Source organism: Dipodomys merriami, unplaced genomic scaffold (genome assembly GCF_024711535.1).
Source record: "Dipodomys merriami isolate MVZ:Mamm:240054 unplaced genomic scaffold, mDipMer1.0.p SCAF_1, whole genome shotgun sequence".
Taxonomy (NCBI): domain Eukaryota; kingdom Metazoa; phylum Chordata; class Mammalia; order Rodentia; family Heteromyidae; genus Dipodomys; species Dipodomys merriami.
Window position 1 is genome coordinate 91,688,635 of NW_027202270.1, and position 15,103 is coordinate 91,703,737.

A 15,103-nucleotide genomic window follows, 5' to 3' on the forward strand; every position below is an offset into this window, starting at 1 on the left:
GGAATTGAGGAGTTCCTAAAAATGAGGATCCCACACTGTGTTCACAGGCTGGTAGCCCACCATGGATTCCTGGAGTGGGGCAGACCTTAGAAATCAGCACCATAGAGCTGTCCTCTGGGCTCATCAGGATGCTTTCCTTCAAGAGAGTTCAGTTTTTTACAAGAGCCTTGCAACCATTCTTTTTTGGTTGGTTGTGGAGTTTGAACTCCAAGCCTGGGTGCTGTCCCTGAACTTCTTTTGCTCTAGGCTAGCACTGTACCATTTTGAGCCATAGTGCCACTTCTGGTTTTCTGTTGGTTAATTGAAGATGAGAGCCTCATGGACTTTCCTGCCTGGGCTGGCTTTGAACTGCAATTCTCAGATCTCAGCCACTTGAGTAACTAGGATTACAGGCGTGAGCCATCAGCACCTGGCAAACATTTCTCTTTCTTTTCTTTCTATCTTTCTTCCTTCCTTTCTTCCTTTTTTCCTTTCTTCCTTCCTTTCTTTCTTTCTTTCTTTCTTTCTTTCTTTCTTTCTTTCTTTCTTTCTTTCTTTCTTTCTTTCTTTCTTTCTTTCTCCCTTCCTCCCTTCCTTTTCTTTCTTTTTCTTGTTGGTCATGGGGCTTGAACTTTGGGTCTGGGTGCTGTCCCTCAGCATCTCAGCTCAAGGCTAGCACTCTACCACTTGAGTCACAGTGCCATTTCTGGCTTTTTCTGTTTATGTGGTACTGAAGAATTGAACCCAGGGCCTCATGAATGCAAGGCAAGCATTCTACCACTGAGCCACCTTCCCAGCCCCAACCATTCCTTTTTAAAGGCTGCATCTAACTAGCAAGGTTCGCCTCAAGGGACTGCTTTGTGGCATGCTCTTGGAGGGTGAGGCCTCTATCCTCTCCTATAACCCTTTCTTGCATCCCTTTATCCTACACCAACCAGGAGCCAAAGGACCACAGGTGGTACAGAAGCTGAAATGGAAGAGACCAGAATGACGTCACCTGTCCTGAGAGAGGCAGACAAAAGGACAGATGATGCTCATAAATTAGCATTGACCAGAATACTATGATGTAGTCATTAAACAATGTAATCCTCAAGCAGCTACACAGGGCCTATATTATTAACTTATTTCACATGAGGAAACTGAGGTTCCAAGAAAGATTTAGTAATAGCCAATGAATGGAAGCTCTGGGATTCTATCCTATTTTTCATAAATATGGTTTCTATGTTCATTCCTTAGATTATACTCCAAGGCTAAAGCAGAGGGAGAGGGGAAATATAGAGATCTTAGAAAGACTTTTCCTGCCCCCACCTGTGCTCCTGTGTTCTCCAGATGCTACCCTGTGCCTCAGTCTCCCCAGCAGTCTTCCCAGTCCTCAGTTTCCCCAGCTCCCACCAGTTCTACCTTCACCCTGTAACCTCATCCCTCTCTTCTCTGTATGGGCCAACAGCTAGTTCAGTAGCAAGACCAGGGCTTTCAGGTTCATACTCAAGATTTGAAATAAGAGCAGCTATGAGTGGGAGAAGGGAGCAGTATGGTCAGCTCACATCTGCAGTTAGTCTGAGAGATCTATAATTTGTGCAGCAGGCACCAATGGGTGCCTCTGTGGGAGACCAATACCTCTGGGACCAAGTCAAGAAATGCTTCAGCTTGCTTTTAATTTTGTAGGCAGGCAAGCTAAAGGATAAACCTGTATGCAAAAAATGCAAATTGTTTAGAAATGGAGTGAATGGAGAAAGTGACCATGCCTTTAAAAAAAATGGGACTATGTCCGGCTGAGCTGAAAGAAGCTATAAGCAAGGGCCATGGGAAAGCACTGTGAAGGTATGCGTGCTGCCAGAGAAGCATGCTGGGAGATGGGGAGATTTCTAGAAGAGTCATTTTTGTCGCTCTGTGGTTCGTTTGTTTATGGTCTTGCTTTGTCCCAACAGAATAAAAGAATAGAAGGCATACTCACAAGGCAACAGAACAAAGCAAACCAAGTAGATATTGTGAGTGAAGAAATGGAAAATAAGAAAACTAAGTGTACAAAAATAAGAACAAGCAAGGGATAGGTTGGCCCATAGCACATGTTTTTTCCCACTCCCTCTTGCCATAGCCACCCCACCTTCTAATGTGAGCAGGGAAATCAGGTGCTCCTACAGCCCATTTGGTGACCATTAACAGTGCCAGGGAAGCCTCTCATGTCTACATAAGGTGGCTTGGCTGATGACTTCACGGCATTACCATGATGTTCTCAAGAAAAAGAAGTTGAGGGCTGGGAAGGTGGCTCAGTGGTAGAGCGCTTGCCTTGCATGCATGGAGCCCTGGGTTCGATTCCCCAGCACCACATAAGCAAAAAGGAAAAAAGCCGGAGGTGGCGCTGTGGCTCAAGTGGTAGAGCGCTAGCCTTGAGCTGAAGAGCTGAGGGACAGTGCCCAGGCCCAGAGTTCAGGCCCACGACTGGACCCCCCCCCCAAAAAAAAAAAAAAGAAAAAGAAAAAGAAAAAGAAAAAGTTGATAGTTAGGTGCTGGTGGCTCACACCTGTAACCCTAGCTACTCAGGAGGCTGAGAGCTGAGGATCAAGGTTTGAAGCCAGCCTGGGCAGAAAAGTCCGTGAGACTCATCTCTAGTTAACCACCAGAAAACTGGAAGTGGAGCTATGGCTTAAAGCGGTACAGTAATAGCTTGGAGCACAAAAGCTCACGGACAAGCCCCCAGCCCTGAGTTCAAGCCCCACAATGGACAAAAACTAAAAAATAAAAATAAAAAAAAATAAAAAGCAGGGTGATTATCTGTATGTATTAAGAGGTCCTGGGTAGAAATCTGTGAGCCTGGGAAGTCCTTGGAAAGGAGAGAGATGGAGGTGTGGTTGTGGTGGTAGGATGAACTGGAGAGAATGGGATCTACTGTGGGAAGGTTCTCAGAAGTGGCCCAAGGGTTAGATGAATGTTGAGGAATTCCTCTCACAAGACACCTTGTAAAAATTGCACTCAGCTAAAAGCAGAGAATTGGGTAAATTCAAAACTCATTTTGTGACAATTTCACCTCCAAGGGGTGGCAGATGTGATTGGAGGGACAATTACTCCATCAGTGATTTCTGTCCAATGGTGCAGAATTGCTTGTTGAAAACCAAGCCCCTGGAGAATAGAGGAGCATGGGGGGGGGAGGAGAGGGAAAGAGAGAGACACACACACACAGAGACAGAAACAGAAACAGATAGACAGACAGACAGAGGGAGAGAAAGTAGGGTCTATTGCCAGCATGTGCCCCAAGCTACAGGAGGGAAGGCTTCTAACAGTGAGAAAAATAGTCATGAGCCCTTGAACTGACACACTAAAAAGGAAAGTGACTCAGGGGGGTTTAGGAGCCTGTTAGCAATGAAATCTCAGCTACATAATACAACCAATCTTTGAGAAACATTAGGTACAAGCTAAGTGGCCTGGGAAGCTGCTCAGCAGTGGCTATAGGGTGCTCAGGTTTCAGATCATCTCTGAGGATGGAGGGAAGGGCACCCAGCCAAGGACAGAGAGAAAGGAGGGGCTAGTCTGTGGCTGATGTTAGTAAAGCAGAGCATAGAGGATGAGTAGTGCAGAATGTCACACCGTGGCCAGCAGGTAAGAAACTTTGGCCCAGAGCTTGGGGCAGTATGGAGAATGCTAATGATCGAAAGACTAAGACTCAATCATCTTCCATGTATACTGTTAGAGGGAATTGGAACCGAGAACTGAGTAGAGCAGAAGGCCAGAAAATAAACCCAAGTGGATTTTGAAGCAGACAAGGCACATGAAGTGGACAAGGCACATGAAGTGGACTTGTATAGGGCTTGGAGAATGCTGCTAGCTGGATCCTGTACTTAGACCAGCTATGAGGACAGTGGGGAATCCCTAATGTAGAAAGGGGTCTTAGCTGCAGGATTCAGCAAGAAAAACACAGTGACCAATATTTGCTCTTACAAAAGGATGTGAAAAATATAAATTCTTTCACTTATGGATTCTTCCCTTGTATTCATAGCTACATGCTGGGGCCTAGCACAGTACCTATCACATAGCTAGTGATCAATAAATATTTTCTGAGTGAATAACTATAAAAAAGTAAAGAAAATAGAAAGAGTGCAGGAGCCAAATTTACAAACAAATCAGAAGGTAGCATTGGCCCACATTCTCAGAGACAAATGGGCCTGCTGCTACCCAGGGTCTACTATTATATTATAGGAATCTAGGAAGAAGAGAGGGTCTTGGGTGCCAACCTGCTGGAATCCAGCCTAGAGCTGGTGTCAGACGCTCAGCCAGCTCCCTGGCTCTGCCTCTCTCCTTGTTCCACACCTGTTTGCTGGACCCCAGAGTGTACCCCACTGAAAGGTTGACCTCAGCATTGAACATGAGGAAATCCATGCCTCTGGTTCTAATGGAGATATAGGGCCTAGAACAGACAGTCACCTAATTCCTCTGTCCTGAGCTAGTGCCCATGTGGTTGCTGGGTCCTTGAGATCCGGATTCTGTTCTCAGACAAGGGAGAGCAGAGTACATTCAGCTGTGGTATGTAGATGAAAAATCCAACTGATTTGTTCTTCTCCTCTAAAACCCTAATCACTTTTTTTAGGGGGTGTTGTTCCTGGGTCTTAAATTCAGGGCCCAGGAACTGTCCCTTAGCTTTTTTTTGTTCAAGGCTAGCTCTCTACTACTTGAACCATAGCTCCGCTCTTTCCAGAAGCTGGGTGCCTACAAAGTCATGAGTCAGCCCTCTTGGGCCTTACCAGGATGCTGGCATTAGAACTGGCCCTTAAGAACATCCCAGTGAACTGTCTGGTTCCAGGAATGATTAAGACTGACTTTGGCTAAGTGGCGAGGATGGCCCTTGTCCTGGCTCAATGCAAACCCTTCATGGTGATTAAGGAGTAAAGGGGACCACTGAGATCTTTTGTCTGAGGTCCTCACTATTATTTAATGTCAGCTGGGCCCAGTCCATCAACCTGAAAAGGGAAATTTGCCAAGGTGTTCTGGGGCCACTTCAAGGAGAAGCCGCAGCTGTAGGGGCAAGTGGCCCTTAGAACCTTGGTGCTCTGAGAATAGCTGGGAAAGGGCATCTGAGGCTGCCTTAGGAGCCCCTCTCTGCCTACCAGTCCTTCGTTTTGCTGAACTCCAGAGTCCATATGACCTTGGAAGGTGTAAGTGATTCTCCAAGTCCCCTCTGTCCACCCATGAAGTCCATTTCCTCCTGTGGCCTATGAGTTCCAGGGTGTCAGACCCGAGTGTAAGTGACTGATGCTGTGTCTTTCTGTCTGGGATTGGACAGCCTGAGGATGGTGAGAAGATGGTGCCCTTCCTGTGTTTCCCCAGACACCACCGACATCACTAGTGAGGGCCTCAGAGTGGCAGGTGTCTCCCTTAGGCTCTGCAGAGTCCCACAACTGGAGGACTGGGGCTGGGGCCCCCGGAGCCTGAGAATGGGTGATCTAGGAACTCAGCAGAGTCTAGGGACAAGGTTTGCATCTTAGCCAACTTAGCCACTTATGCAAGGCTCAAGGAAGAAGAAAAGTCCTCAGTATTTTCATCCTCAGTATCCCTCTACAGGATCACTGTTGATTTGGTTATGCCAGCCAGGATATAAGGTGTTTAGCATGGGGTGTGGACTTCCAGATTTCATGGGGTTGGTACTGTGGAGGAACCTTAAGGGAAAGCAGTAAAGGTTTAGGCCCCGGTGGATGCCTGCTCATTCTTCTTGAAATTTGTGCTTTGAATATATCTCTCCTCAAATAAGCCTAAATTTATGCTCAGATCTGGAAGCTCCTGGAAAGGATGGAACCAAGAGCAACATGGTTGGGGTTAGGTCTCTGTCTCCTGTAGTAGACACCACGGTGGGGAGTGGGTGTACTGCTTCATAGCTGGCTTTGTGTCCTGCCCTCTGGACTGGGTCTGTGGGCAGTTGAGCAGGACTGTGGGGAATGGTGAAGGATTCTAAGTTCTCTCTGGCATTAACAATTTGTGTCTGCTGGAACTCAAGGTCTTACACTTTGGCTTGGCTTTTTTACTCAAGGCTGGCACTCTACCACTTGTACTACATCTCTACTAGTGTCTTTTTGCTAGTCAGTTGGAGATAAAAGTCTCTCACAGAGAGACTGGCTTCCAAGTGTGATTCTCAGATCTCAGCCTTCTGAGTAGTAGGATGAGCCACTCACACTTAGCTTCTCTCTGGCATTCTCTAGGCCAATAGTACTTAACATTTTCTGGGCCATACAAACATCTGAGAATCTGAAGGTAAAATAATTACACTAATTTTTGCATATAATTCTAGTCTGAAAACATCACATTTTGATAAGTGACAGTAGTCAGTGTTTGAGTCCCCCTTGGGGGTAAGCCAAGAGTTTCCCCCTTTGAGAAAAGTCCCTTTTTGTTGTCCTGAGTTGTATTTAGGGCAGGATCTTTCCATTTGTGCACGTCCGTGGTGCCCAAGTCATCCATGTTCTGAGAACTACTATCTTGCCATCTGTGACTCTTTCCGGAACTGCATCCAACCTGGCCTCTGACACTCATCTCATCAAAATCACTCCTCCTTTCCAAAACTTTGGAGGATGGGTCCTGCTTGTGAGAATAATTGAGTTTCTAAAGAGCATATTGCTGATACAAGCCATGTATTGTGCCAGGCACCCTGGAGGATACAAGTATAAATAAGACCTGACCTACCTCAAGTTCCTTCAGTGTGGTGGGAAAACAGCAGGTAAGAGACTCATCAATAAATGAGGCAGAATGTATTCATGCATGCATAATGTATTCTTCTGCCAAGTGGCCACCTCGAGCCTCTGACCATCTCCATGCCAGGCACTATTCCAGGAGCTCGGGGTGTAACAAGGAACAAAATAAAAGATCTCTGCTCTGCAGAGCTAACATCTAGTTGAGGGAGAGTACAATAAACCTACTTTAAAACAAATCATATATACATCATCTTTATAATAAAAATTCTATAAAAATAGAATTAATAGAGTGTGTCAATAGGTAGATCAGGGAAACGTTAGGGGAAGTAGATCCAGTTATCATCCATTGTGAAGATGAGGAATAAAAGCAGGACACACAAAACATCATGGGAGTGCAAAGGAGTGAGAATTCCATTGAAGCCTCATATGGCTCAGGCCTAAGCAATTAAACACAAGAAGCTGGGTGCCATTAACTTAGGTCTATAATCCTAGCTACTCAGGAGGCTGAGACATGAGGATTGTGGTTCAAAGCCAGCCCAGGCAGTCTAATAGGAGAGACTCCTATTCTCCAATTCATCACCACCAAAACAAAAACAAAAACAAAAAGCCAGAAGGGGAGGGGAGGTGTGGCTCAAGGGGTAGAGTGCCAGCCTTGAGTGAAAAAGCTAAACCACACAAGAAAAAATTGAGTTGCTAAAATTCTCTTGGGCAAAGATGCTGACACCCGCGGACTCCAAGATACACAAGTGGAAATAGTGAATTGATGGGCAAGATCATTGTCTCCAGATCCACCTTCCAGCCTCCTCTGTCCTACATGGAGCCAGGCTGACCTCCATACTTCATTAGAGGCTTTCTTTTTAGGAAGGCACACGTCTTTCTGGTCCTCCCTTAGAAGGGCCACAGTGGCAGTGTCTGTGTCTACACTAAGGCCCCCAAATTGTGAGGCAATGCCCCTTCTTCTTTAGCCACCAAGTCTGACTCTTCCTCTAAGCCTGCAGACCAGGAATCACTGTTGCTAGGTTTTTGTTGCTTTATCACCACTTTGCTGGTTGCTTTTATCCTAACCACATTTTTTTTTCATTCTATTCTTTTCTATGTATCCTTTGACTGGGACTGACAGAGGAGCCACACCCAGGCCAGAGTGAGCCAATACTGAAGTATTTCCACTCACTGCCTTTTCTTTTCTCTTGAGACCTCCTGGGCCTCCTGGTAGCCAAAGAGTTAAAGGCTGGCATGACAGAGGCTTCCAGACCCAACTTCCTGTGTGTCCCTATGCCTTTCAGTTAGAGAAGCAACTTCAGATAGATGTTCTGACCTTCTTGAGATCCCAGGGCTTCCTGTCAGCCTCTCTTTCCTCCTGTCCTTCTTCAACCATACCATATTCAACTTCTTTCCAGTAACTCTAGGGAAACAAAGAGGAACAAAATGAGAAGTAATTTCTCCTCAAGTGCAGAGACAAGTTTTTTTTTTAATTGTTATTATAAAGATGATGTCCACAGGGGTTACAGTTACATAAGTCAGGTAAAGAGTACATTGCTTTTTGGACAATGTCACCCCTTCCCTTGCTCTCCAAGTTTTCTCCTCCCATCCCCACCCATAAGTTGTATTCATTTTCAACCTAGCAGAAATAAGTTTTATAGTTCCCCAGTGTTTCTGTGCCTGACCAGACTCAGAGTGGCTACAGGATAGCGAGGGGAAGAGGATCTGATTTTGTAGCGCTTGGTTCTGCCACTCCTCCTTCCCTGCCCGCTCACTGTCTAAATTCTTTCCTCTTTCCTCTTGGGAAATCAGGTCGCCTCAGCTCCTGGGCTGAATCTCCCTAGGGCTAGCTTTTCCTCTATCTGGATCTCTACATCATGTTTGCCCATCCTGGGAATTTGGCAGGCTCAGGTTCCCCACTTCCTCCATGAACTGCTCAAGGAATTTATTCTTATCAAAGCACATAACTCTGAGTGTGTGTACTCTTGTGCCAGTACTGGGGATTGAATTCAAGGCCTGGGCACTGTCTCTTAGCTTTTTTCCTCCAAGTTGGTGCTATACTGTGGAGCACATGGGCAGCAAAGTTGGCGCTGAGAGGGCGTTGAGTGGGCAGAGCCTAATTTACTGTAGAGCACATGGGCAGCCAAGATGGCGCTGGGAGAGAATAGAGAGGGCAGAGCCCAATTGATCTGCCGATCAGTGCCTAACTAGCCCCTGAAGGCTCAGGTGAATGATAGGGTGTGACCTTGACAGTGATTGGTTCCTCTTCCTCCCTTACCATGCCACCCACCCTTTTTGTCTTTAAAAGGGGCTGCTCTCTGTTAATAAAGAAGTTTTCTACCTGCTGGATTTGGCTCCCCGCTGTGTCAGATTGTCTCCTGGGCTGAGGGAGGCTGGGGAATGGGCGAGTGCCGCACTTACCTTTCCTCGGACCCAGTCCGTCTTTTGTGGGACGGACGAAGACCCAACACTATACTGCTTGAGCCACAGCTCCACTGTGGCCTTTTGATGGTTATTGGAGATAATAGTCTTTTGGTCTTTTCTGGCCAGGCTAGATCGGAACTGTTGGCCTCAGATCTCAGCCTCCCAAGTAGCTAGAATTACAGGCATGAGCCACTGTGCTGGCAGAAGCATATAACTTAAGCTTGATTTCCCCAGAAAGCAGAGCTAAGGTCAAGTCATGTCTTCCAGTAGAAGACAGAGAACTAGAGGACAAAGGTATCTCCAGGAAATAAGAATGGCCAATAGACACATGAAGAAATATTCAACATTTCTGGCAAATCAAACGACATCGAGATTCCATCTCACCATAGTTAGAATGCTCATTATCAAGAAAACAAATGACAGATGCTGGTAGAGATGTGGCCAAAAGGGAATGCTACTACACTGTTGGTGAGAATGTAAACTGATTCAACCACTCTGGAAAATAGTATGGAGGTTCCTCAAAAGACTAAATAAAGAGTTCCTCTATGACCCAGCAATCCTATTCCTGGGCGTTTACCCAAATGATCACAAACAAAGCCACACTAAAGCTACCAGCACAACTATGTTTATTGCAGCATTATTTATCATAGCTAACATACGGAACCAACCCAGATGCCCCTCAGTAGATAAATGGATCAAGAAAATGTGATATATATATATATATATATATATATGCATACACAATAGAATTTTCTTTCTTTCTTTCTTTCTTTCTTTCTTTCTTTCTTTCTTTCTTTCTTTCTTTCTTTCTTCCTCCCCCTCCTCCCTCCCTCCCTCCCTTCCTTTCTTCCTTCCTTCCTTCCTTCCTTCTCTCTATCCTTCCCTTCCTCTCTCCCTTCCTCCCTTCCTCCCATCCTCCCTCCCTCCCTTCCTCTTCCTCCCTCCCTCCGTCCCTCCCTTCCTCCCTCCCTTCCTCCCTTCCTTCCTCCTTCCTTCCTTCCTTCCTTCCTTCCTTCCTTCCTTCCTTCCTTCCTTCCTTCCTTCCTGCCTTCCTGCCTTCCTGCCTGCCTGCCTGCCTGCCTGCCTGCCTTCCTGCCTTCCTTTCCCTCCCTTCCTCAGGAGCTGGGCGCCAGTGGCTCATACCTGTAATCCTAGCTACTCAGGAGGCTGAAATCTGAGGATCGTGGTTCAAAACCAGCCTAGGCAGCAAAGTCTGTGAGACTCTTATCTCCAATCAACCACCAGAGAACCAGAAGTAGTGCTGTGGCTCAAGTAGTAGAGAGGAGTTGAAGCCCCACAACTGTCAAAAAATAGATAAAAGAATATGTGAAATGTGCAACACTTTGTTCACTGATAAAATATTATCAGTATATGGCCTGAGAAAACAAATAATCCTATTATGGTTTGATTGTGTCCCCTAAAAAATCAATTTATAGGAAACTCAAATTCATATATTGATGGCATTTGGAGGTTGGTCTTTGGGAGGAGATGAGGTCATGAGGATGGGGCCCATATGATGGCATCAGTGGCTTCGTAAGAAGAGAGAGACCATGCTTTGTAAGAAGGGAACATGCTTGCTTTGTCTTTCCCTATAGGGAAGATGATGGCTTATACTGGGCTAGAATGCAGAAGGCCCTGGCTAGATGCTCTTGAACTTCCAGGCTCCAGAACCAGGAGCTAAATCATAAATGACTCAATTTGTGATAATCAGTTATAGCTACAGAAAACAAGACACCTTCCATTTAAGGCTAATGGTCCTCTTGGCAAAGTATACAGTGAGGTAAACATCTGTCAACAGAATGAGTTACAGACTAGGATTAGGATGGAAATGGAGGAAGGGAGTCATTGGGATCCAAGATTTACAAAGTACAGCCACAGTGTGCCCTTGTGCTTCTCTTTGGGTAGAGCTAGGACATTGGCTAGAGGTGGAAAAGGAACTGGAAGGAGCTATACAGGCCTGGATTACACTTGTTTAGTTTTTGTTCACTTAACTCTTGAAGGCTAAAGATACTCTTCCTTTTGTAGGAAATTTTTCAATGAGTCCCAGCCAGTAAAGTGACTTTATCTGCTAGTCATTTTATCAGCAAACTTTGATGTTTTCTAATTGCTACCTGCTCCAGAGACAGTAATTGGTCCGCATACACACAGCTTAGAAGACTCAAGAATGGGGATGTGCACCTAAGCCTGTCTCTCCAACACCAGTGAGAAAGTGACAGGACTAATATTACCTTGGTTATTTCTTGCAGCTCTGTCTTGGTCTGGTTTCTTTACCTTTCCTTTTAATTGACACCAATTAGTTGTACAAGGGGGTTTCATTTTAATAAACCCATAACCAAGACTGGTCTCTGTCTCAGGCTCTGTCTTTTTCTCTTTCTCTTTTAGTGCTGGTATTTGAGCTTTAATACAGGGCTTCACTTCTTCCTTTAGTTTTTTTTCTCAAGGCTGGTGCTCTATCACTTGAGCCACACTTACACTTTCATCTTTTTGCTGATTAATTGGAGATAAGAATCTCTTGGATTTTTCTTTTTTTTTTTTTGGGTCCGGTCGTGGGGCCTGAACTCTGGGCCTGAGCGCTGTCCCTCAGCTCTTCAGCTCAAGGCTAGTACTCTACCACTTGAGGTACAGCACCACTTCCAGATTTTTTCTTTTGCTTATGTGGTGCTGAGGAATCGAATCCAGGGCCTTATGCAAGCAAGGCAAGCGCTCTACCACTGAGCCACCTTCCCAGCCCTCTCTTGGATTTTTCTACCTGGGCTGGTTTTAGACTTCCATCCTCAGATCTCAGCCTTCTGAGCAGCTAAGATTACATGCCTGAGCCACCAGCACCCAAACAATCTGGTTTCTCTTAAAGGCAGAGCCTAGGTAAAGACTTTTGGGTAGGAGATCTAGGGAGCAGAAATGAGGGAGCAAGTTATGACATTAAGGAAAGAAGCAGAGAAAAACACCATGGGGATGCATAATGGAGGGAACAAGGCACTGTCACCAAGGTCTTCTAAGAGGAACATGAGGTGCCACTTATAAGTGAATGGCAGGGAAAGCATTTATCCAAAGGATTTCACCTTCATTGGGGTGGCTTTGGGAATTATTTATCTCCCTGCTTCCAATCTACACTGCACTGATTTAAGGCCCACAGGAAATGGCACATCATCCCAGTCGTATCTGCAATGAAAATGAGAGCAAGAGGGCATGAGCTGGGGGTATTTAATGTATTTGCTACAAGGTCTCTAGGAAGTAACAGCTCACAGTCTCAAATACATGTAAGGGACAAAATACTCAACCGATTGTGCTTGAGGGGCTCCAGGGAGAAACACAATCTCTCCTGTGCGCAAGATAGCAATTAGTCCTCTTCCCCAAGGAATAGCGTTCAGAAAATTTTCCGGAGGCTTTCAAGCAGCCTGATGTCAAATCTCCCATTAATGGTTTGAACAATCTCTGTGACTGTCCCTGGGGGGGTTACCAGAAGAAACCAGAGGATTAAAAGGATGGGAAGGCAGGGAAGAAGGATCAGAGAGAAAAACTCATAATTAACTAATTGCACATAAAAGGAACGGAAGGTCTTTCAACAATTGAATGCTCCACTTACTACAAAATAGAATTATTTAAACACAACAACTAATACTATACAATTTACATACCTAATATAAAAAAATGCCTTCAATTTTCCCTAAGTAAATATGGGAACGGTTTTTAAATGGGTGGTCTTGGAGGGTGGGAAGAAATACACGACCTTCTTTTGTCCCATTTCTGGTGACCCAGCTTCTGGAGACAACTTGTAAAAATGTTGGTAAGGATGGGTCTCTTAGTGACCACAGGCAAACTAAAAGTAGAACTGACACAGTGCCTTGGAGTTGAACAACTGGGTACATCAACAGTAACCCCACCAGAGAACCAGGCATTTTGGAACTTGAATTGTTCTTCCATATAAAAGATGATCCCTTGGGCAAACTAAAGTGTTCTGGGAGAGTACAAGGGCTCACTTATGCATCTCAAGAGTTTATTTTCTTCTTCCTCCTCCTCCTTTCCCTCCTCTCTCTCTCTTTCTTTCTCTTTCTTTCTTTTTTTCTTTTCTTTCTTTCTTTCTTTCTTTCTTTCTTTCTTTCTTTCTTTCTTTCTTTCTTTCTTCTTTCTTTCTTTCTTTCTTTCTTCTTTCTTTCTTTCTTTCTTTCTTTCTTTCTTTCTTTCTTTCTTTCTTCCTTCCTTTCTTTCTTTCTTTCCTTCTTTCTTTCCTTCCTTCCTTCTTTCCTCCTCCTCCTCTTCTTCTTCTTTTTCCTCTTCCTCCTCCTCTTCTTCTTTTTCCTCTTCCTCCTCCTCCTTCTCCCTCTCCTTCTTCGTGTGTGTGTGTGTGTGTGTGTGTGTGTGTGTGTGTGTGTGTGTGTGTGTGTGTGTGTGTGTGTGTGTGTGTGTGTGTGTGTGTGTGTGTGTATACTGGACTTGAACTCAAGGCCTGAGAGCTGTCCCTTAGCTTTTTCACTCAAGGCTGGTGCTTCTATTACTTGAGCCACAGCACCACTTCTGGATTTTTGGTGGTTAATTGGAGATAAGGGTCTCACAGACTTTCCAGCCCAGGCTGGCTTTGAACTCTGATCCTCAGATGTAGGCCTTCTGAGTAGCTAGGATTACAGGTATGAGCCTGTGGTCCCTGACAAGAAATTCTTCTAGTAGGTAGGATGAGGGAAAATCAGGTTCTAAAAAGAAACTATCACTCTTGTTTTAGTCTGTAAGTACTGTTATTACAAACTACCATATAATGGAAAATTTATACAGCATACAATTTCATGTCTTGTAGGTTTGAAGGATGGAAAATTCAAGTTCAAGGTCTGTGCATTTGATGTCTTGCAAAAACTGCTCTGTGCTTCCAAGATACTGCCTTGTTGCTGTGTTCTCATGTGGTGGAAGAGAAGAAAATGGTGCCCATTAAGCAAGACCTTTATAAAGTCCTGATCCCATTCATCAAGGCTCTGCTTTTCTAATTTAGTCATCATCAACATCATCTCTCTCTCTTTCTTCCTTTCTTTTATTTTCCAAATAAAAGATGATTGCACATGGAGGGCACAATTGGCCCACTTCAGCATCTAGAGAGTCTTTCTTTCCTTTCTTTCTTCCTTTCTTCCTTCCTTTCTTTCTTTCTTTCTTTCTTTCTCTCTCTTCCTTCCTTCCTTCTTTCTTTTCCTTCCTTCCTTCCTTCCTTCCTTCCTTCCTTCCTTCCTTCCTTCCTTCCTTTCTTCCTTCCTTTCTTCCTTCCTTCCTTTCTTTCTTTCTTTCTGTACTGGGGCTTGAACTCAGGGCCAATGTGTTATGTCTTACCATTTTCAAGGCTGGCTGGTACTTTAATCACTCTATCACTTGAGCCATAGCTTCACTTCCAGCTTTTGGGTGGTTAATTGGAAATAAGAATCATATGGATTTTCCTGCCTGGGCTGACTTTAAACCTCAGTTCTCAGTTCTTTGCCCTGTGAATAGATAAGATTACAGGCATGAGCTACGTGTACACTGCTAAGGTTCTGCCTCTTAGTTGCTAAATTAGCAATTAAGTTTCAGCACATGAATTTTGGAGGACATGCCAAGACCATAGCATCACATCCCCCAACTACAAAACAGATCCCAACAGTTTACAGATAAAGACATTTCCCGAGTCCTCCTTTGTTTCTTCTCTTCCCTATCCTCCAGAAGTTTATCAGCTGATCACATGGCAGTTTTTTCAGCAGGTCATTTCTCCTGCCTTGCTTCCTCAGTGGGGTCTAAGCATTGATGCAGGTGTGGGGAAGTTCAGCCTCCCAAGGAGTCAAAGGATTCAAGCCTATGTGCCTGAAAAAGCCTGTGATTTTCCTGCCAAATTTTCTGGTTTCTTTCCAGTACACCTGGTTTCTAACCTTTAGAAACACTTGAAACCTATCCATCACCCGCCTTGGGAACAGCTGTACCCCAGAATGAAGGAGGCTTGAGTGGGAAAAGATCATATAAAACCTCTAGTCTATCCTGACCTTTCATCTTCCCTGATATGTTGCCAATGAGGAACCTAAGATGCAAAGGACAAGTGACTTGACAATGTGGTG

At 44.9% G+C, this 15,103-nt stretch overlaps 1 long non-coding RNA gene across 1 annotated transcript in view; it reads left to right on the top strand.

The window, feature by feature from the left end:
• LOC138829275 (uncharacterized) overlaps positions 1-14,030 on the top strand; it is a 58,342-nt gene extending 44,312 nt beyond the window's left edge. The window contains exon 3 of the long non-coding RNA XR_011372522.1: positions 13,837-14,030. This is a non-coding gene — a long non-coding RNA (uncharacterized lncRNA). The remainder of the gene's footprint in view (positions 1-13,836) is intronic.
• The last annotated feature ends 1,073 nt before the right edge of the window (positions 14,031-15,103 follow it).